Raw genomic sequence first — 21,607 nt, forward strand, 5'->3', positions numbered from 1 at the left:
ACGATGCAAACCGAAAAGCCCTGTTCACTTTAGGACACATGGCCACAGATGACAGCAGAGAAGCAACACAATGAGATGACCGCGCATCCCAAATCTGTCCTGTAATTTTTAAAACTCAGAAGCTCAGAGCCATCATGGTGACTTAATGGAATCATTACCAATGGATAAGGAAATGTCATCCATTTGCTTCCCCTGATTCCACTTGGACATAGGCCATTGTTTCTACAAAGAGTGGCTGGGAGCCATGCAAGGTTTCAAGGGAAATTGGCCTTTCATGGGGCCATACGAATAGATAATGCTTATTGCCCCCATAAAATCTCTAATGAATATTAAGGGTGGCTTTCATTTGTGGTGACTGAAAGGAACTCATGAATTCTCTCTCTAGGATGCGGGAATTTTCTCCTCCCTTTGGAGAGATGTAATGGATTTGCGGCATTCTGAATGATTTGGCAAGAAATCAGAGGGACCTGCGCAGTCACCCACAAAGGGCACTTAGCTTCTTGAATGTGATAGTCACCACCACAAAATATTTTCTGTAAGAACCCAGAGTGATTGATGCAACCCACCGTAAGTCATGACAAGGTGTCAACTGAAAAACTAGAAAAAGAAGTGGTTAAAGACACCGCAGCTTTAAAAACAAATTTGACTTTTAGAGAAGGGTTCTTTCCTTTTAGAAAAAAAGGTAGACCTGCCACCTGCAAGAAATTTAGATTAGTTGTTTGTGGCAAGAGCCATCATATTTTGAGGCCACTGTGAGCTCCTACTGCTCTCTGTATGGAGTAGATTAAACTGTTCCCACACAATGATAAATACAGCGCAAAGAGCCATGACAAGAACACAGTAAGTTGTAGCACTTAATGGTACAACTTCCAGTTAGAACAATATTTTTAGGGTTTCTTTGGCCAGTTCCCATTTTATGTGTGCTATTTGTTGATAAGTTAATTTTTTACATTTGCAGAAATCAATATCTTTCAAAGCTTTATAGGACTGGGGAAGAGAATTAGAGGTATGAGTTCCAGAGAGTTTTGTTAGCTGTGTGGCCCTGGGTTAACAGAACACATTCTGAAAAGCGCAAAAATAATCTATTAAAAAAAGCAGGTGAGGATTAAGATTAAAAATACCATCAGCTCTAAATTTTCCGTACGTGTGGAAGGAAAATGGGGAAAAATGCCCGAGGCAGCAATGACCCGAGAGGCATTCAGATTTTACTACGGAATGTGGCAGATGATCTGTTTTTAGAGAAAGTAACTTTTTAATGCTTTTTAATGCTAGACTTTTAATACTTGAAGTAAAAAGAGTTCTGGGTAATTTTGTTTTGTTGGAATAGTGTATTTCTTTGTGAAATGAATCAAGGATCTTGCTTTTTCATCCTGTGAAATTAGATACTCTGTAGAAAGTTAACCCAAATGGGGGCGCCTGGGTGGCTCAGTCGGTTAAACTCTGCCTTCGGCTCGGGTCATGATCCCAGGGTCCTGGGATCGAGCCCCACATCGGGCTCCCTGCTTAGCTGGGAGCCTGCTTCTCCCTCTCCCTCTGCCTTCCTCTCTGCGTACTTGTTCTCTCTATCTCTCTGTCAAATAAATAAATAAAATCTTTAAAAAAAAAAAAAAAGAAAGTTAACCCAAATGCCCTTCATCCTACTTATATGAAGAAATTGTTACTATGTTTAAGACACCGATTCCTTTTTGATGCTGGCTAGCAAAGCTTGGCTCAGTGGGGAAGTTTTTCTAAGTGTAGACTTAGTTCTCAATTAGGCTTCCCTTGGGTGGGAAGATTCTGGGTTGGAGGACAAATCGGATGGTATAGGCTGTAATTTCCTTAGCTGTAAAATAAATGGATAAGACTAGGTAACCACTAAGATCTCTTTCAGGGATAAATATTTATGAATCAACTTTGTGAAGGAATAAATAGCTGTTGAGGATTATATTAAGTCATCATCTTGGGGATGGGACTTAATTCCCATGAAAATATTCCTAAACTTAGAGCCTTATATTTTGAAAGGTAAAATGGTAAAAACCTGTCACCCAATTTTAAATAACTAGGCAATGTGTGGTGGTCTAACTTGGGTGTCTTGTCATTGCACACTTACTAGAACTCAGTGCTATTTGGATCTGAAAGGTTGATATAGCTTCATTTATGAGAGGGACTTAGGGAGCTCATTCTAGATGAGAATCAGAGGCCTTGGGAAACTGAAGGTTTGAAGGAGAGAAATGACATTGGAAGAAAGAAGTGCAGCACATCTGATGATTCCAAATAAAATATGTTTCACAATTTTGCTAGACTATTATGTCCTCAAACTGTATTTCTCAATGTGTGGTTCCATGAACCAAGGGCATCAGAATCACTGAAGGCATTTGTTACTAAGGTCTACCTATGCCAGACTTACTGAATTAGAATTTCTAGGATGGACATTCTTTAATAAGCTCCACAGGTGATAGTTTTATACTCCCCAAAGTTTGAGAATCACCTCTGAATAGAAGAAAACCATTCATGATTCCCTGATTTTCCATTTAATCTTCACCCAACCAAAAGTCTTTTTGATAGATAGATAGATGATAGGTAGATAGATAGATAGATAGATAGATAGATAGATAGATAGACAGACAGACAATCTCACTTAATTTAGTAAGACAAAAACCCTGTAAAGTAGATAATTCAATTTTCCAAAAGAGACAGTAGGGCTCTGAGGATTGAGGAATTTGCCCAAGCTGTGTTCCAGAGCCAAGCTGGGAGTTCAATCAAAGTCTTCTGGGGCGCCTGGGTGGCTCAGTTGGTTAAGCGACTGCCTTCGGCTCAGGTCATGATCCTGGAGTCCCGGGATCGAGTCCTGCATCGGGCTCCCTGCTCGGCGGGGAGCCTGCTTCTCCCTCTGACCCTCCTCCCTCTCATGCTCTCTGTCTCTCATTCTCTCTCTCTCAAATAAATAAATAAAATCTTAAAAAAAAAAAAGTCTTCTGAATCCCATTCCTATAAAATTGTTACATCACCTTAAGGACCTCAAGCTCAGAACACAGCAAAGGAATGCACTAGGCAGCCCTTGGGAACTCTCAGTACTCAAAGCCCATGTGATCAGCCTACTTGAAAGTGTACAGAGCCTCTAATGGACGCACCTGATAAATCCCCAGAGGTAGTTCAGTGCTTTCCAAACTGACTTGGTGAAAACTCCCATCAGAGAGTGTTTGGGGCTTTTGATAAATCACAGAGCAGAAAAATCCCCAGATAAAGGATAACAAACCACCAGGCCACTTACCCTATATCTTCCAGATTTTATAAAATACTTTTGAATGTAAATAACTCTTTGATTATGATATAATTTTCTTTAGTAACTGTAATGGAATCCGATTTTCTTAATTAGATCATAGTTCTGTTCTTTCAAGCTTAACATCCAAGATGGATTAAAAAGCCACATTTTTGCAACTTTCTTCAAATTATGGGTAACTCTTTTCTATGCTGCCATTTCCCAACCCTCTTTTCTGCCAACTCCTCCTTAGTATGGATGTTTTAGTGGGTTGCCTTCTTATGGTTCTAGTGCTCATGGAACTCTCTCCCAACACTTCTGTATGACCTAAAGCCCCTGACACAACATTCTATCCAATCACTGAGGAACAAAAGTCCCCTGTCAGAGGATTAAAGAAAATGTCCAGTATTGTTAAGTATGCAACCCACTTATTTTAGTATTTCCAATATCATTTGGTCATGACTCTAAATCCTAAGATGTTTGAACCAAGCTGATGGGTTTGGAAGGGATCTCAAGGAGGTGTGTGCATGTGTATCTGAGTGTGTGTTTCTTTGCATCAAATAACATTAGCATAACTCAAAAAGAAACATGTGAAAAAGGTTTCATTTGATTCACTATGGCCAACCCCTTCTGTCTTTATCGTTATTCTAAACCAGTAAATTGTCAGAGGCATTATATGGTGGTAGTCATATATGATGCAATAGGGTTTTTCTTTTTTCTTTTTTAATGTTCCTTTAAATGTCAGAATAGGTTGTGGGAAATGAAAATCACTGGTGTTAAATGGTAACAAAACTGATGATTTTGAAATATTTATGTTAAAAGGCTTTTTGAAATTGAGTACTTAGCTTCTGTAATGTGCTTTTCCTGACAGTCTGCAACCGTTGGATATCTTTATTCACCACAATTAGTAAATTTGATGGCTTTATTTATTGTGCATTAATTCAGTTCTGATAAAAGTGGAGAAAAGTCTCCCTTGACTAGAATACAATTGAATTTAAATTCAACCAAAAGAACCGCAGTGCAAATGTGGTTACTGCCAATGAGTTGTCAACCAAAGCAACAGTATGGACTTTGTATCTGAAAAAAATTGTTAGAAAGGTGAGGTTACAGCTTTATCAGTAACAAAAACAGGACTAATTTAAAAAGTCAGTCTCTATATATGAAATTGGAAGTGAATAAATTATGCTATGTCCCTGTTCTTTCCATTGTCTAGACATATGCCCCACTCCCCACCCCACTGACAAGGAGACATAGTACTATGCTTGCCTTTTGAAATTAAACATAGCAGCCCATTACCAATATTTATTAAACCCCTACTATCTACTGAATGCTTTTGCATTTTTAGTGTGGCTAGCCTTGTACTTAGAAGTTTTGTAGCATGGTATAAGGGGAACGCATTAGACTTTAACAGAAGGAACCCTGAGGTTAAATTTGGAATCCATGGCATACACAGTCACATTACTGTCTGATCCCTAGTTGCTTCTTCTGCATGGTGGGGAAAACAGAGCCCTCCTCCCAGACTTATTGCTAAGATGGTAAGAGATATTTTATATGAAGGTGCTCAGCTCTCTGCCTGGCATAAATGGTGACCCAAAACCCCAAGAACTGATGTTAAAAGGAAACATGTATTTTGGAAAGCTGCATCTCAACACCAGTGTGGCAATTATAGATCCAGGTGTAAATGGAGCATTTTGTTGAGCTCTTTGACTTCCTTTTGAACTTTAATACTGTCTCTGAACCTCTCAGTATGGCTGCTAGTGTGCATGTTAACATTATCAATAGAGCATCAATAGTTGAAGATACTTTCCATACATCTTGAAGACCTCTGTATGATACACACAAAGCAAAATGTGTTTTCTTCTTAGCTTTACATATTTCATTGCACATCCCTTCTGTTTTTCTCCCCTTCACCTCTGCTCAATTTCAATAACTTCTCCAGTTGCATCTCCATCCCTTCAAAGCCTGCATACTATTTGGTAAGTTTGTGCTTGCTACAACTTCTCCTCTCAGGTTGGTTTTGAGTTTACCCTCCTCTGCCTTCAATTTCCTTCTCTAACCGCTCCTGAATAATACTCCATTGGGGTCTTAGGAGGAAGTAGTAGTGTAGTGAGGCTTTGGAAAAAAATTATGACATAGAAAGTGGGGAAAGGAAAGAGACCAGAAGAAGGGGTAGAGGACAAAGGTGAGGAGGTGGCCCATGCTCTAGTTATAAAACCAAGGTTTATATGCACAGCTGACTGCTAAAGAAATGAGTGGTGCTGCTTTTGGCTTGCAATTTTCTCCCTTAATTCCCTTTGAACTTTATTCTGTATAAAGGATTTGGCTCTGTGGGACAGTGGACCCAGACAGGCCTGGGTTCAGTCCTTGTTAGCTTTTTAACTGTAGGTGAGTTCGCTGTTTTGTGCTTCAGTTTCCTCTTTGTAAATGAGGAGTTGATAATACTCCATACAGTTGTTCAGAAGATTAAATGAGATGCAGTGATCTATAGCTGGATATCAGTAAATGTTGCTCAATTGCATGGGCTCAGAACTAGCCATCTCTTTCCTTCTGAAGTCCAGATAATATATGCAAATCAAACTTTTTTTTAAATGCAGACATTCTCGGGCGCCTGGGTGGTTCAGTTGGTTAAGCGACTGCCTTCGGCTCAGGTCATGATCCTGGAGTCCCGGGATCGAGTCCCGCATCGGGCTTCCTGCTCAGCAGGGAGTCTGCTTCTCCTTCTGACCCTCCCCCCTCTCATGTGCTCTCTCTTTCTCATTCTCTCTCTCAAATAAATAAAATCTTTAAAAAAAATAAAAATAAAAATAAAAATAAATGGAGACATTCTCCCATGCTAGGCACACAGTAAGTACTAAAAAATTGTGTTTGGAGAACGGAGTGGAAAAATGAATGAATGCCAGTGGGTCGCGTATCTAACACAGTCACCCCATGTAGACATATAGGGTATTTGGGGTTTACTTCCGTTACCGTTCTTCATTGTGCCTGTACCATTGTTCGGTCTTCCCCTATTTGAGTATTGTGACCACCACTGATACTGACAGAGTTATCAGGTACAGAGACAGGACGCCCCTTTATCCATATCCATGTGCACAGCCCCTCCCAAATATCCTAGAGCCAGTCTTTCCTTGGAGAAAATGTGTTTTGCGGGATGAGAAATCATCACACAATACTGATTAAGGCTTCCAACATCTAAAAAGCTATTTTTGTAGGAATCACTAAGTACAGAACCCCCTGTTGTTTGTGTACCCAGCGCTTGTCACTGGGGAAGAAGGTCACGTGACAACAGCAGGCCCTACGTGTGCATCGCGACGAAGGGGCTCGGGCTCTCAGTCAGTGTTGCCCTTAGCTAGCTCTGCTTCCTTCAGTCAATCCTCACCATCTCTCTGAGCCTTAACGTTCCCAAAGGAATATCAGAATTTTATATCTCAGTGTTCAAGACGTCTGAATACTAAAATCGTGTACACAAGTTTTTCCATGTTTATTTAGGAAGAGTCTTAATTTAACAATCTCATGATTTTTAAACTCATTATACTATATACTTCATGCGTAAAACAAGGGTAAGTCATATTAAAGGACTCCTTCAATACCATACAATCTGAAACATATACTTTACATGTTTGGTTATGTTATAAAACTAATATATATTCTTTAAGTAAGCTCCATGTCCAACGTGGGTCTTAAACTCAAAAACCCCCAGATCAAGAGTCGCATGCTCTACCAACTGAACCAGCCAGGTGCCCCAAAATTAATATTTCTGTAACATCAGTTACGATATTCAGTAAGTGGAAGTTATTGAGACATGTTTTATATTCACTAAATTATTTACTCATATATGCAAGTACAACACGCTATGTCTCAGGAGGTTATGATGAAATGGCAGAATGTGATTCAGAATGCCTTAACAGTGGCTTCTTGCTCTCTAGTGAATTCTATCACTTTAGTAAAGATATATCACTTGTAAAGTGTGTGTGTGTGCATTTATGTTGCTTAAAATACTGAAAACATACTCAAGTCTTCTGTATTTGTAACAGGATCTATTTAAACCATTTAAGATCAGAAACAGCTAGAGGGTATATAGCCTTACAAGTGTCAGAGGTTTGGATGCCACCTACTCCAATTAAAAAGTCATTTGCTTGCATCAGAGCTGCCAATTATCATCACAATTCATGATATTTCTAGGAAATATACCTAACAGAAATACCAGCTCTACTCCAGCATCCCTACTATTGATCTTAGTGACAGTATGTGTCTTAACAAGTTTTTTACTTGCCTAGGAATAGACATTTCAAAATATGGATATAAATTAGTTTCTCCAATTAAGATAAAGATCAAAGAAAACCATTCTGGGAACTCAAATGGCTTGCTACTGGAAAATTAATTCTATTCATTTCATGGTTATGAGATTTTCAACTGAATTATGTTTTTTTATCAATATCAAAATATCAATATTGAAATCATTTGAAGTGTCTGTATCATAGTATGAGTACTGTCATTTTTCACTGTGACCTTCCCGTCACTAAACAAGGGAGTCTGGAAGGATTGAATTTCAAAGTGTGCCCCTTTCTTTATCCAGGTAACATTATACGGACAGGAGAGCTCTACTATAACATTTTGAGCCAAACTAAGAGAAGGAGAAGAGTGATCTTTTTTCCATCCTTTTTGTTTATTTCATAGACGAGGAGATCCTAAGTATAGTGGTCAATGAGCTTTGGAAATTTTGCAAATTCTCTCCATTCCCCATCTCCAGTCTAAGCTCCACATTTCAGCGAGAGCCTTCTGTCTCACACATACATCTGGTCATGTCACTCTCTTGTTTTGGCAATCAGTTCTTCAGTAATTCCCATCCCATACAAATGTGTACTCCCATTATATTCAAATCTATACTCTTTAGTATAGTGCATTGGTTTCCTAGGGCTGCCATAAAGTAGCACTAACTGAGGTGGCTGTCTCACTGTTCTGGAGGTTAGAAACCCCAAATCAAAGTGTTGGCAGGGCCATACTGTCCCTAAGCTTTTACAAAAGGATTCTTCCTTGACTTCCAGCTCCTCATAGCCCCAGGTGTCCCTGGCTTGTGGTAGAATAACTCCAATTTCTGCCATCTTCACATGGACAGCCTCTCTCTGTATGTTTCTCCTTAGTCTTCCCTCTGTGCATGCATGTGTCCAATTTCCCTCATTTTTTAAGGACACTGGTCATATTGATTTAAGAGCTCACCTACTCCAGTTTTCAACTGCAGCAATCCCATTTCCAAATAAGGTCACATTACGAAGTACCAGGGGTTAGGATTAAACATAGCTTTGGGGCGGGGGGGGGGGGGGGGAGGAGGGATACAATTCAACCCATAATACACGACCTCCAAACCATTCATTGCCTGCCTTTAAACCATCTGGCAGCCCCATCATCTGCCTTTCTCTTTGTTTACCATACACACTTGCTATAAAAATTACTCCCACTTCCACACCACAACAAATATATACTCTTCTCATTGCTAGAATGTTCTTTTTCCTTGTCTGCCCAGCAAATTCCCCATTGGCTCAATATTACCTCAAACATTGCTTTCTTAGTGAATTATTTCCCTACTTCTCCAGACAAATTAGCAATTGTCTATTTTTTTCCACACATTGCAACCTGGATTGATACAGACTGTGTTACATTGGATTCTCATTGTGTCTTGGTCTGCCTGTCTTCTTAGTAAAGTCTTGAAAGGCAGTGCCCATGCCTTTCCATCTCTGGACACCTGGCAGAATGCCAAGCCCATAGGAGACATTCAATAAATACTTATTAAACAAATAAGAGGGGCTGTCCTCCACATCTTGGAGCACAAGAATGATAAGAGAAGCTCAGAAGCAACATTTTATGCCTATGGGGGATTCAAATCCCACTCAGTCTTCTCTCTGTCTACCTACTAGAGGGATTATGCCAAGTTCTCCTCACCAGTGCAAGAGGAAGTCATAGGAAATGCCTTGACACATGTTAAGGGTTTCCAAGCTGGTGGCCAGAGCTACAGTGACTTAAAGACCAGCGACAGATGTCACAGTTTCTAGATTGGTGCCTTCTCGAGGTGGTACTGTGTAGTTTCCGTTCACCTACTGATTGCCAGAAGAGGAGCTGACCTTTGCTGGTACAAAGAAGTTGGCTTTGCATGTGAACAATATGACATACTTACCAACTGCACAAAGAACTAGAAACAAAATCCATGTTTTTCCCCTAAATATATTATCATGTAAAGGAAGTTTCTTTTCTCTTTTAAAGAAGAAGTGTTAGTTTTCAAAAGAACCATCTCCACAGGATGAGTTGATAAGTTTAAGTCAAGCACTTAATATTCAGAGAATTATAGGGCCAGGATTTTAGTGGAGATGAGACCAATATAATTTCTTTCAATAGCTTGTAAGGAGGTATTTCATTTCAATGAATGTTTTGCAGGAAAGCTCATGGGCTCAATTAAAAGTCCTAGAATCAGGGGCTGACTTGGGAGAAGAGGAAATTCAAATAATCAGTTTCCCATATGCATAAAATTAGGATAAGCACTTCATAGGAAAGCTGTTAGGGTAAAATAATTTATGTTAAAAGGTGCTCAAGCCTTGGAAAAGAATGTTATATAAATCAATAATATATCATTATCATCATTAGGAGGTATGTTGACATATCTTATGCATTTCTCCATAAAGGAGAAAGTATTTTATGAAGTGGTTTGTAGTCTGTATGCTGCGAAATTTTTGCAAGATGTTTTTCTGATAATGTCTAATTAAACATTTATTCTGCCTGCCACAATCCCTCTTGGTTTTTAGGAGTATGCATTCTGATATTTTGATCCTGATACTTGTTAGTCCAAAGGAGATGGCCCCTAATGGGGGCAAACCTATAGAGTTTAGTGTGTTCACCCATTCAACAAATGCTTCCGAAGCCTCTCTCTGTGCCAGGCTCTATGCTAGTGCCAGCAATAAGCCTGGCCTCTGCGTTCTAGGTAAGCAAAGCAAGCAAACAGACTGAATGGTGTCCAAGCACAGCGAAAAGACCAACATGACCAGGTCGGAGAAAAGAGGAGAGCGGCACAGAGAGACAAAGGCCAGAGATGTTGAGGGGAACATTCCCATGTTCCGGTCATGGGAAAGAGCCTGGAGTTTGTTTGAAGTGCATTTGCAAATCCACAGTTAAATGCTTATCCCAAAGGTAAGTGAAAGTAGAACTGAATTCCCCTGTAGAAATTTCCCCTACTTGGTGGCAGAGGATAAGTAGCATATTCAAATATCACTAGAGCATGTGACAATGAGAGAACATCAGGTTAAACTAGCAAGGACATCATGTGCAGGCTTTGGAAATCAGAGGCTGAACAGGTTACCAAGAAGTTGGGTCACACTGTGACCACATCCCAGAATGAGGGTGGGGCTTGAATCCCTAGCGATTTCATGTTTTTCTACCTTTGCATCTGAAGGAGAAAGAATGAAACTAGCATTTGTTAAGACCTTCTCTGTGTGAGGAATTTTATAGATGTTTTCTGATTTAAACTCAACTCTTAAGAAGAAATATTTCCCCCTTTTACCAAGGAGGAAATTGAAACTTTGAAAGGTCAGATGTTGGTCCCCAGTTATATAGCTTGTCTGAATTCAGACCTACATCAATCCTCCAAAGCACACATGTTCTCCTCACACCACAGGACCTCTAAGGATGGGCAGCATGAGGAAAAGCAGACCCCAAGGCAGGCTTGCTCAACAGAGGACTAGTCACCAGAATGTATAACTGCTGTAGGGGCCACTTTCGGTGGTTAGAATCCTGTGCCCTTGAAAAGAAACAGGGAATCCAATATTCTCTCCAACTAGCTATTAATTTTCAGTTAGTCAGTTTTCTTGGGCTGCTGGGCGCAAATGTTAACTTGGTTCTTTGGTTCACCGTACTACAGATCAACAAAGAAAACCAGACTTTCATTTCTCAAAAGTATAGGAGAAAAGTTATGGAAAATTTTCTTGCTAGAAAGGAGAATAGAATTGAGTTGTGAGTAACATACTTGTAGAGTCCTGGAAATGACCACCTGATTTTTCCCTTCCCAGAAATGACAAATACAGATGCTTTAAAATTAGAATGCAGGGGGTGTTTCTGAAGAGCTGCGCCTCACTGTGGCTTCACACTTTATGTGGAAATCTTACTTTGTGTGTGTTTGGTCAGGGAGGATAATGTGTATTTATTTACAATGTACCTGATCTCCTAAGAGGCTCTTCCATTACCCTTTTTATTAAGAGAAAAAGAAGGAATTCCATCCAAATGAACATATACATGTTATTTATACATTCATACCACATACAGACATACACACACATGTATATGTGCATATGCATGTGATGTGTGTATGTGTATATATATGGCACTATGAAATTTGATTTTGCTATGGTAAACATTTTTACTTTAAATACATCCGCCACCATCATAGTCTATTTATTTCTTTTGTAATTAAACTAATATGTAATTAAAGTATGTCTAATTGCATGTTAGTTTAATCATAATTAAACTAATTATACTGTAGCCAAAGTTGAGGGAAGGAAGATCCCATAAAGGATTTTGATTCTTTAAATAGATAGCGTATTAGGGGCGCCTGGGTGGCTCAGTCGTTAAGCGTCTGCCTTCAGCTCAGGTCATGATCCCGGGGTCCTGGGATCGAGCCCCTCATCGGGCTCCCTGCTCGGCCAGGAGCCTGCTTCTCCCTCTCCCACTCCCCCTGCTTGTGTTCCCTCTCTAGCTGTCTCTCTCTCTCGCTGTCAAATAAATAAAAAATAAAATCTTTAAAAAAAAATAGATAGGGTATTAAACTGAGAAGAACAGATACTACACTTGATCTTAGCCAAAAGGCTGAGAAGCGATAGGGTATACAATTACTGTCTCTCATAGCTTTACAGTTTTAGTGCAGTTTCAAATGGTAAGGTATGAAAAACAGTGTGGTCACTCTTGAATCTGCTGTAGATTTTTTTGATGAGTGAAGGTAGAAAGATAATAGAAATGATTTTGTTGTTCCAGTGTAAGAATAGCTTTTCTGAGGAAAGGAACTCATATATATCTCTTCAGCAATATTTCATTAATTGCATTTTTCTTCAGTAGGTAAAGACAGGAAATCATGGTCTATTGATCAGAACAGTCTCCCTTCCTCCGTGCTTCTGGGGAAAGAAGTATGAATTAAGCAGGGGATTTTATTTTATTTTATTTTTGGTTTGCTGGGGGTTTTTTTATTTTAATTTTTATTGTTATGTTAATCACCATACATTACATCACTAGTTTTTGATGTAGTGTTCCATGATTCATTGTTTGCATATAACCCCCAGTGCTCCATGCAGTACGTGCCCTCTTTAATACCCATCACCAGGCTAACCCATCCTCCCACCCCTCTTCCCTCTAGAACCTGAGACGATGGACTCTGAAAAGCAGGGATTTTAATAGTACATGTAAAGTATTTTTTACATGTGCTCAGATAAAAATTAACTAGAAAACACTTCCGTGCAGAGTTAGTTCAATCTGTTTGGTCAGTACTGTACTATGGACAGAATTTCCTTTCAGCCTAATGACGTATGATCCAGGTGACACTGAATTATTTTCTTAGCTGAAAAATTACTTTGAAGACTTTAATGAAATGTTAAGTTTTTTATTGTTGTTTTTATTATCTATAAAGAATTAAAAGGCAAAATATTTCACAAGACTGTGCTCATGAAGAGCATCTGCAAATGTCTACAGAGCACAAATACCTAAATGTGAGAATGGACTTGCCCTGGAAAAGCTTTGTGTTTGTGGCTGGGCTTCTTCCTACATGTCATGCCAACAGCCATGTCCTACGTCAATCTTAAAAATTATAAGGTAGGAGGGGTAGTGACAGGGATCAGTTTTGTGTGAGTGTGTACTTAGATGTATGTTCCCTATAATTAGGAGCTTAGCAAAATAAGATAAAGAGACACAAATATTTTAAAGGACAGAATGAAAGAGAGTCAGAGGTGATACAAATATGAAGAAACAGTTGGCGAAACTAGTGCTTAAATATAGTATATATATATTACCTGCACACATTTACCAAAAAGATGAAAACCCACACCAACAAGAACACTCGGTAAAAGGAGGTGAGGGAGAGCTGCCAGCTAGTGTTAGGAACAGTGGAAGGTGAAGGAAGGACTAGAGCCAGTGGCAGCCTCAACACCTTCAGCAAAGCATGTGCAGTGCAGCGAGGCAGTGTGCACCGAAGACCTCCTGAGCTGCAGCATTCAAAAGCTGCAGGGAAGCTACCTCCTCTCCCCCGCAGCCCTCCTAGGACATGGGATGGTTATCACCCACCAAACCTGAATGGCCTCAGAGAATAGAACTCCAGAAACTGCCATCTGGGGGTCTTCTGCTAGGAAGGCTTCTTTGCTGCCTGCTCACCTAGTAAGCCCACCCAGTTACAGAGCTACTAGTGAGGATTTTCATACCATGCTCTTAGTGATGTACCAACAGCCAAAGATAGCTAGGCATTTGAAGAAAGCCTCAAAGATGAAAGACAGAGATCAAAACAAGCAGAAGAAAGAAATCAGAGAAAAACAAAGGCAATGAAAGGGACAGATGGAAAAGAAAATTAATGGTAATTAATGACATCAGAAAGAGAACATATTCCATTTATGTATTTAGTTCTTGGTGTCTAGTGCATGCCAGACACTTTTGTACTGATTTTATAATAATATCTCACTTAATCATCATAGTATTCCCTGAGGTGTGCACTACTATCATGTCCATTTAATAGAAAGGCGAAGGAACTTGCCAAGGACATCCTATTGAATGGCAGAGCCAGGATTTAACCCAGGTCATCTACCAGGTTCACAAGTGCACCCTCTTACCCAGTACATTTTACTGGCTTACCAAGAATTAAGAACAGGGGCGCCTGGGTGGCTCAGTCCTTAAGCGTCTGCCTTCGGCTCAGGTCACGATCCCGGGGTCCTGGGATCAAGCCCCGCATCGGGCTCCCTGCTCCGCGGGAAGCCTGCTTCTCCCTCTCCCGCTCCCCCTGCTTGTGTTCCCTCTCTCGCTGTGTTTCTCTCTGTCAAATAAATAAATAAAATCTTTAAAAAAAAAAAAAAAAGAATTAAGAACAGAATGTTTTTCAAGACCCACTTTCTTTAGTTAGTTTTAATAATATACTTATTAAAATAAACCCCTGAAATAAAGTCTCAAAATAGGACCTCAGAAATAACCTATATCTATCTATGCTGCACCCCCTCCCCTAAGTGAATTATTATACTAAATGCTGTGTTCCTTACTCTTTCCTTTTTTAAACTGTGTATATGTGCTTTTTGTTTTTGTTTTGTTTTTTAAAGAGCATCGTGCTACATGTAATTCTTTTGGGAATGGTTCTTTTCACTTAATATTTTTAAGATTATCCATATGATTGAATAACAGTTGACTTCATTAATTTTTACTGCTTTATTAAAAATAAAAAGAACAGAATGTTATAAAAAGAGAACATTCCGAACTTTTGCAAAATAAAATATTATAGTTAAAAATGTTTATTAGATCATTAGTAGAAAAAGTAATGGAATTTCCTAGAATGTAAAAAAACAGAACAGAAAAGAAAAAGAAATGGAACAAAGAAGTATAAAAGAATGAAAGTATCGGACACCTGGATGGCTCAGTCAATTAAGCGTCTGCCTTCGGCTCAGGTCATGATCCCAGGGTCCTGGGATTGAGCCCCGCATCGGGCTCCCTGCTCAACAGTGAGTCTGTATCTCCCTCTCTCTCTGCCCTTCTGCCTGTTTGTGCTCTCTCTCTCTCTCTCAAATAAATAAATAATCTTAAAAAAAAAAAAAAATTAAAGTAGGATGTCTAAAACTGCACTAACTAGATTTCCAGAAAGAGCGAACAGAGAAAAAGAGATGAAGAATTTATTAAAGAAACACAGACCAGAAAGTTGTGCGTTTCCATTTTGAAAGAGCCACTGAATGAATGTACAGGGGATGTAAAAATAACCCATATCAAGGCACATCATATGAGATTTTAGGACATACCAAGGATAAAGGGGAAACACAGAGAGAGACAGAGTCCATATACACTAAATCAGGAATCACAACGGCATTAAACTTCTCAATAACAACTCTGAAAGTTAGAGGACAACGGAGAGGCCTTCTAAATCCTAAGGAAAAATGAGGCTAGAATTCTATTTCCGGTCAAAGTACCATTCACATGTGAAGGATCTACAAGGACCTAGAACACTTCCATTCGGGAAAGTGTGTTTCTGCAAATGAGAGAAGAGACAACATTGATGATATGAGATTCAGGCCACAGAGTATCCAAATCAAGAGAGGATTGAGAAGTTCCATTTCAGCCTCAGCCCTGTATACTTAGAGAACAACCAGACCACCTTGGAACAGAGGAAAAAATAAACCTGAAATGTTGGAGCATTTGAAATTACAAAGTATGATTTCTATATTTAAATATTCAAAACTGATCAGTTGAGGGGCACCTGGGTGGCTCAGTCAGTTAAGCGTCCAAGTCTTAATTTCAGGTTAAGTCATGACCTCAGGGGTGTGAGATCTAGAACCCCATGTCATGCTCTGTGCTGGGCTTGGAGCCTGCTTAAGATTCTCTATCCCGCTCCCTCTGCCCCCCCACCCCAACACACACAGGTGCTCACTCTCTCTTTCTCTAAAAAACTAATCAGCTGATAGATTTGGGACATTTATCTGGGATATTTTAACAATACATAGGGAACTAACCATAAAAAAGGAATGTAATCATGAGCTCTAAAAATGGACAAAAAGAGGAAACATAAAGCACTAAACACAATTTGATTTAGCCACAGACAATATTTACAAAATAATAATGACTAATGATTTAACTAAATAACTGGGGAATGAAAAGAGAACAAAATCCTCAAGGATAAAAACAGGAATCAATAGGTAATGTCTCATACATAAATCAAGAAAGTATGGGTGTATCATTGAAAAAAATGATAAACAATGAGAAAAATGGTTTTAATACTGCAGGGAGTCAGCGAAAAATTTACTAGGAAGTCTGGGAGTAGAAAGGAAAGCTTTTGTTTTTTCAATTTTTTAGGGTAAGCATTTTAATTTTTACAAAACTTAAAATGCCATTTAGACGTGTTGAAGGAAAAAGTAGTATAGAAATGTGAAAATTATGACCATAATTTAGATGTGACATTAAAGCAAGCAAAAACAGGTGAAATTAAGAGTGAAAGATTAAGAGAATAATACATTTTAGAAACATAAATTTGGGAGCTATAGCTCCAGATCAAGGAGGAAATAGAATGTGCTCATGGTAGTAACTTCACAGATAGTATCAGTTTATAGATGAATACTTTTTTTTTTTTAAGATTTATTTATTTGACAGAGAGAGACACAGCGAGAGCGGGAACACAAGCAGGGGGAGTGGGAGAGGGAGAAGCAGGCTTCCCGCCGAGCAGGGAGCCCGATGCAGGGCTGAATCCCAGAACCCTGGGATCACGACCTGAGCCGAAGGCAGACGCTTAACGACTGAGCCACCCAGGTGCCCCTATAGATGAATACTTTATCAAAAGCCATCATCAGGGCACTTCAGAACCTAGGGAATTTCATAAAGTGTGGACAAGTCTAATTTATGCTCCTACCCTGATTTTTATAAGCATGAAATTATTATTAAAGATAGCATGGAAGGGCTCTTAACTCTTCTTAGAGTCACAACAAAGTAGCTTGGGTTGGAGAAGGAAAATGAAGTGGTATCAGGTGTCCCTGTGGTGCTAAGTGTTTAAGAGGGTTCTAGATGGGTTGCACACTTACTGGTTTCAAATTATTTTATACACGTAATAATTGAAACACTGTCTCCAACCAGTAGCTCAGCATTACTCTCCTCCCAGTCTTTATCATTTGGAACCTAACCCCCAAATAAATCATTTCTACTTTATAGCAGGTCTTTAAATATGCCAAAGCATAACTATGATAGAGAATGATGGTTACGAGCTGAGGCTTTGGATTGAATCCTGACTCTATCACTTCCTAGCTGTGCATACTGGACACTTCACCTAACTTCACCTGGAAGTTGACCATGGTAACATTAGACCAGCTCATGGAGATTTTCTGAGGGTTACATTGGAAATATGGGTAAAACACTCAGTATAAGCATATAATAAGCACTCAAATGGATACTCATTATTATTAACTTTGAGAATAAGATTACTTCATGAGTATGGTAACTTTGAATCATAGATAGATGAAATTTTATTTTATTACTTGTGGCAACCACTTAGAAAGTATATAGTTACAATTTATTGAATAATCTGAATAATTTGTACTTATTTTGAACTTAGCTCTCCTAATTATTTTTGTCACTTTGGAACTGGTACACCTCATTTTGTGTTTACTAAGTCTTCTTTTATATTGTTTTCCAACATCTTGCCAGGCATAGATATGATCTTAGAAGTTATTTGTCTCTTTCAAAACAGTTTCTTACTGTATGATTCTTTAGGTTCCCCATTTATCTTAAACCATTGGTCCTTTTTATTTATCGCAATTCTCTACTTCTTCTACAATTAAGATAATGAGATAAGGTTCTTGATTATCTTGTGGGAAATTTAAAATATGCAATAATATTGCAGGGTATCAGGCTCTCTCTCAAGAGGTTTTCCAAGACATCTAGCACCTGACCAGCAGCTCTCCTCTCTCAGAGGGATAGTATTTTGAGGATACCAAGAGTGGATCCCTTTTTGGGACATGGCAATTCATTAATTTATGGTAAGAAATACAATTGCAGTATTTTAGGTACTTGATGTCCATTCGAACAATGCATTTGTCTCCTGTAGACAGACCTACCCAAGGAACCAAATCATCATTAGGAGATTACTTATTGAGCTTAAAATCAAAATAAAATTAAGAGAAATAGTTAGACAAATGTGTTGTTTACTGAAATCCAGCTAGAATTGCTTGCTGCATCCATCTCCGCAGGATGGATTATCTTGTCAGAGAATTAAAATACTTGAAGTTCGGGACGCCTGGGTGGCTCAGTTGGTTAAGCGGCTGCCTTCGGCTCAGGTCATGATTCCAGGGTCCTGGGATCGAGTCCCACATCGGGCTCCTTGCTCGGCGGGGAGCCTGCTTCTCCCTCTGCCTGCCTCTCCCCCTGCTTGTGTTCTGTCTCTCTGACAAATAAAATCTTTAAAAAAATAAATAAATAAATAAATAAAATACTTGAAGTTCACTGAAGCTCTCTTTCTTGAACCCAGATATTTGCCTCTGTTACACTCCTCTCTCTATGTGAGGCAGAATGAATTAAGATTTCCTCCTACCTTCCTAAGTGGTTTGGTCATCACCCCATCACCATTAATGAATGAGAACTCTGATAAAACTCAGGCAAGGCACCATATCAAAAAGAGAAATTAACAGATATGAGAACTCTGATAAAACTCAGGCAAGGCACCATATCACAAAGAGAAATTAACAGATGAAATATTAATTTCTCATATAGACTTAATATGGGTTCTTGGAAAAAAAATTAATCCTCATGATACATATGCTTAATTTTAGGCCTCGTTGGGAAAAACAAACTTCTTTAGCTCTCATCTTAATACCTCCTGTTAGTAGGAGCAGAATTTTCTCTTCTCCCAATTATCTCTTCAAAAACTTTTCTTCATTCTGTAAAGCAGGTCCCTGGGCAAAGCAGAAAAGCCACTACAAGGCTTTTCAATTAGTAAGACATTAGAAGGAATTTCAAGAGCTTAGGGAAGGAGTTGGGTCCTTTATGAAAAAGGGTTAGTAAATAGGGACTCCAGAGACAGAATGGGTAAATGAATTGGAGAGCTAGGAAATCTAAGAGATTCACAGAGAATTCACCATTTCTCCCTGGCTCCACTGCCTTCATCCCCACTTTAAGTCTGGGAGAATATCCATACCACCATTTCTCTGTAAACCCCCAAGTCTAAACAAGGAGGTGTTTTATCCATCATATTGTAATCTAGATATGTAGAGGGTACAACACCCAATATGTTGTATATGGTCAAATGACTTTGAAATTACCAACTGAATTATTGAGTAAAGAACTGCAAGAACTTCATCAGATCAATATGGTATTTGCTTCAAGAAATCCTGAGTTGGGATTTGTATGATAGTGTACGATCTCCACTTCCAGCAACCATAAACAGGCAAGAACACAGCAGCCCCACTGGGCTTCTTTCTATAAATTTCCCTTCCCCATTCTATAGAGAGAAACCTGCTCTGAGGAGCCAGAAAGAAAAGCAGAACTATCAGGTTTAAGTTGTTTTTATGACTGACTCCTTCTTTTCTTTATCACAAGTGACTAAATTCTGCAGATCTAAATGGAATACAATCCATTTTTTCCATAAGATAATCTATCTTAATTAAATGTTAATTTCAGGGCGCCTGGGTGGCTCAGTCGTTAAGCGTCTGCCTTCGGCTCAGGCCATGATCCCAGGGTCCGGGGATCGAGTCCCACATCGGGCTCCCTGCTCCGCGGGAGGCCTGCTTCTCCCTCTCCCACTCCCCCTGCTTGTGTTCCCTCTCTCGCTATCTCTCTGTCAAATAAATAAATAAAATCTTAAAAAAAAAAAAAAGATTAAATGTTAATTTCAGAGTTGTACTCCATGATTACAATCTTATTTCTCTTATTTTTCAAGTTCTTGGAAAATGTTTCTTTGTTGTCTTCCTCCAACAATGCATTAGAGATATAGTCGGAAGTATTTTAGGTTATAGTTACTAAAACAGCTTTTGGTCATGGTCGCCCCAGTAATACACAGAAGCATTAGATTTACTGTGACCAAGTCCACATGTTGGAGGTGTACACATTAAGGTGGTGTGGGGATCATAGTCCCATTTTTTTTTAAAGATTTTATTTATTTATTTGACAGAGAGACACAGCGACAGAGGGAACACAAGCAGGGGGAGTGGGAGAGGGAGAAGCAGGCCTCCCGTGGAGCAGGGAACCCGATGTGGGGCTCGATCCAAGGACCCCGGGATCAAGACCCGAGCCGAAGGCAGACGCTTAACGACTGAGCCACCCAGGTGCCGCCACAGTCCCATTTTAAAATATTTGATTTGAAAACTCTCCTTCCACTGAACAAATATAAGTGTCTAGGTATAGACTAGGATTAATCCAAACATTACTAATTTCAGTCTTCAACCTGATGGCAGGAAGCAAAGGAGGTCCTCAGGCAATCAAAATATCAGAATCAAAGACATCAGACCATATTTTGTTTTACCTATACTTTTCTGATTTGAATTTGATAATTCATGTATTAGCAATCCACTAATAAATATTTGTTGAACTGCTAAAATAACTCTTCTATGTCCTCTTCATTTTCTCATAAAATATACCCCAAAGGCTGTTATTTGATTGCATTTCTTTAAAATTTTGACTCACCCTCTGTGACTCAGAAATAATGACAGGTATATATACCACAAAGTCCCAACCTTGTTTCACCCTGCTGGGGTTCTAAGACCATTAAGGTAATTTGTAAAAACAAAGAACCCAGACTGTTGTTTTGCAATTTCCCTGCTTCAGAACATGTCTTAAGCAACATGTGGGTTAGTGGTTTAATCATGATAGGGAGTTAGGTATGTTCAATACTCTTTACCCCATTCTTGTCCTACCTTTGACTTTGGAATTTGCTGGGTCATTCTGGTCACTCATTAAATATCCTGGTGGCCCCAGAATTCCATAATGTAGTAGATAACTGATTAAAAAAAAGAGAAAGAGAGAGAGAAAGCATTTACTACCTTACTACCTGAGATTTTTTGAGTACCAAGTCATTTAACATAGATTGTGATAGGACTTCAAATGTCTTTTAATATCTCCAGAAAATATCTTTCCTGAGTAGTAAAGAAGGTTAGGAAATTGCTTCTCCCATCTGTAATTCTGAAGGAAAAGATTCCTGTTTTACTTACATTTTAAAATATTTCTTAAAGTGTTAACGATGGTAAAGTGCCTAGAGATCATAAATTGCGATTTTATACACATTGCTCAAATGTAACACATTTGAAAACTGCAGGTAGTCTAGTCCATGTATGTCCTCATGAATGTGAGTGTTCTCTATTCTTTAGTTATCATTGCAGAAATATAATTTGTAGCAAACACCACCCCAACCTAAATATATGAAATCTCCTACTTTCTTAAGATCCACAAACATTTCTTGTCATAAGACATTCTATAAATGCTAAGTCATATAATAAGTACGCTCTTTACTGATATTTCCTTTTATTCTCCCTAAAACTCTATTACTGTAGTTAAGTGCAGGTACTATCATTCTCATGTTGTTGATTGAACTTCACATTTGAATTAAATTTCTATTCACAGGTAAAGAAAGGGGGGCACTGAGGGTGCAAATGTTTCAGTTAAAAATTTTTTTTTTTTCATGACTTTCAATTCCTGAAAAGA

General features: G+C 38.9%; 1 protein-coding gene and 1 pseudogene across 2 annotated transcripts in view; one reads left to right on the plus strand and one right to left on the minus strand.

Annotated features, from left to right (window-relative positions):
* Nucleotides 1–21,607, plus strand: part of SAMSN1 (SAM domain, SH3 domain and nuclear localization signals 1) — a 248,619-nt gene that overhangs the window by 176,717 nt on the left and 50,295 nt on the right. The gene's annotated exons all lie outside the window — the stretch shown is intronic.
* Nucleotides 11,950–12,088, minus strand: LOC118017438 (annotated as a pseudogene).

The sequence above is a fragment of the Mirounga leonina genome, unplaced genomic scaffold (genome assembly GCF_011800145.1).
Source record: "Mirounga leonina isolate KUSES-001 unplaced genomic scaffold, KU_Mleo_1.0 Mir_169, whole genome shotgun sequence".
In the NCBI taxonomy this organism is placed as follows: Eukaryota; Metazoa; Chordata; class Mammalia; order Carnivora; family Phocidae; genus Mirounga; species Mirounga leonina.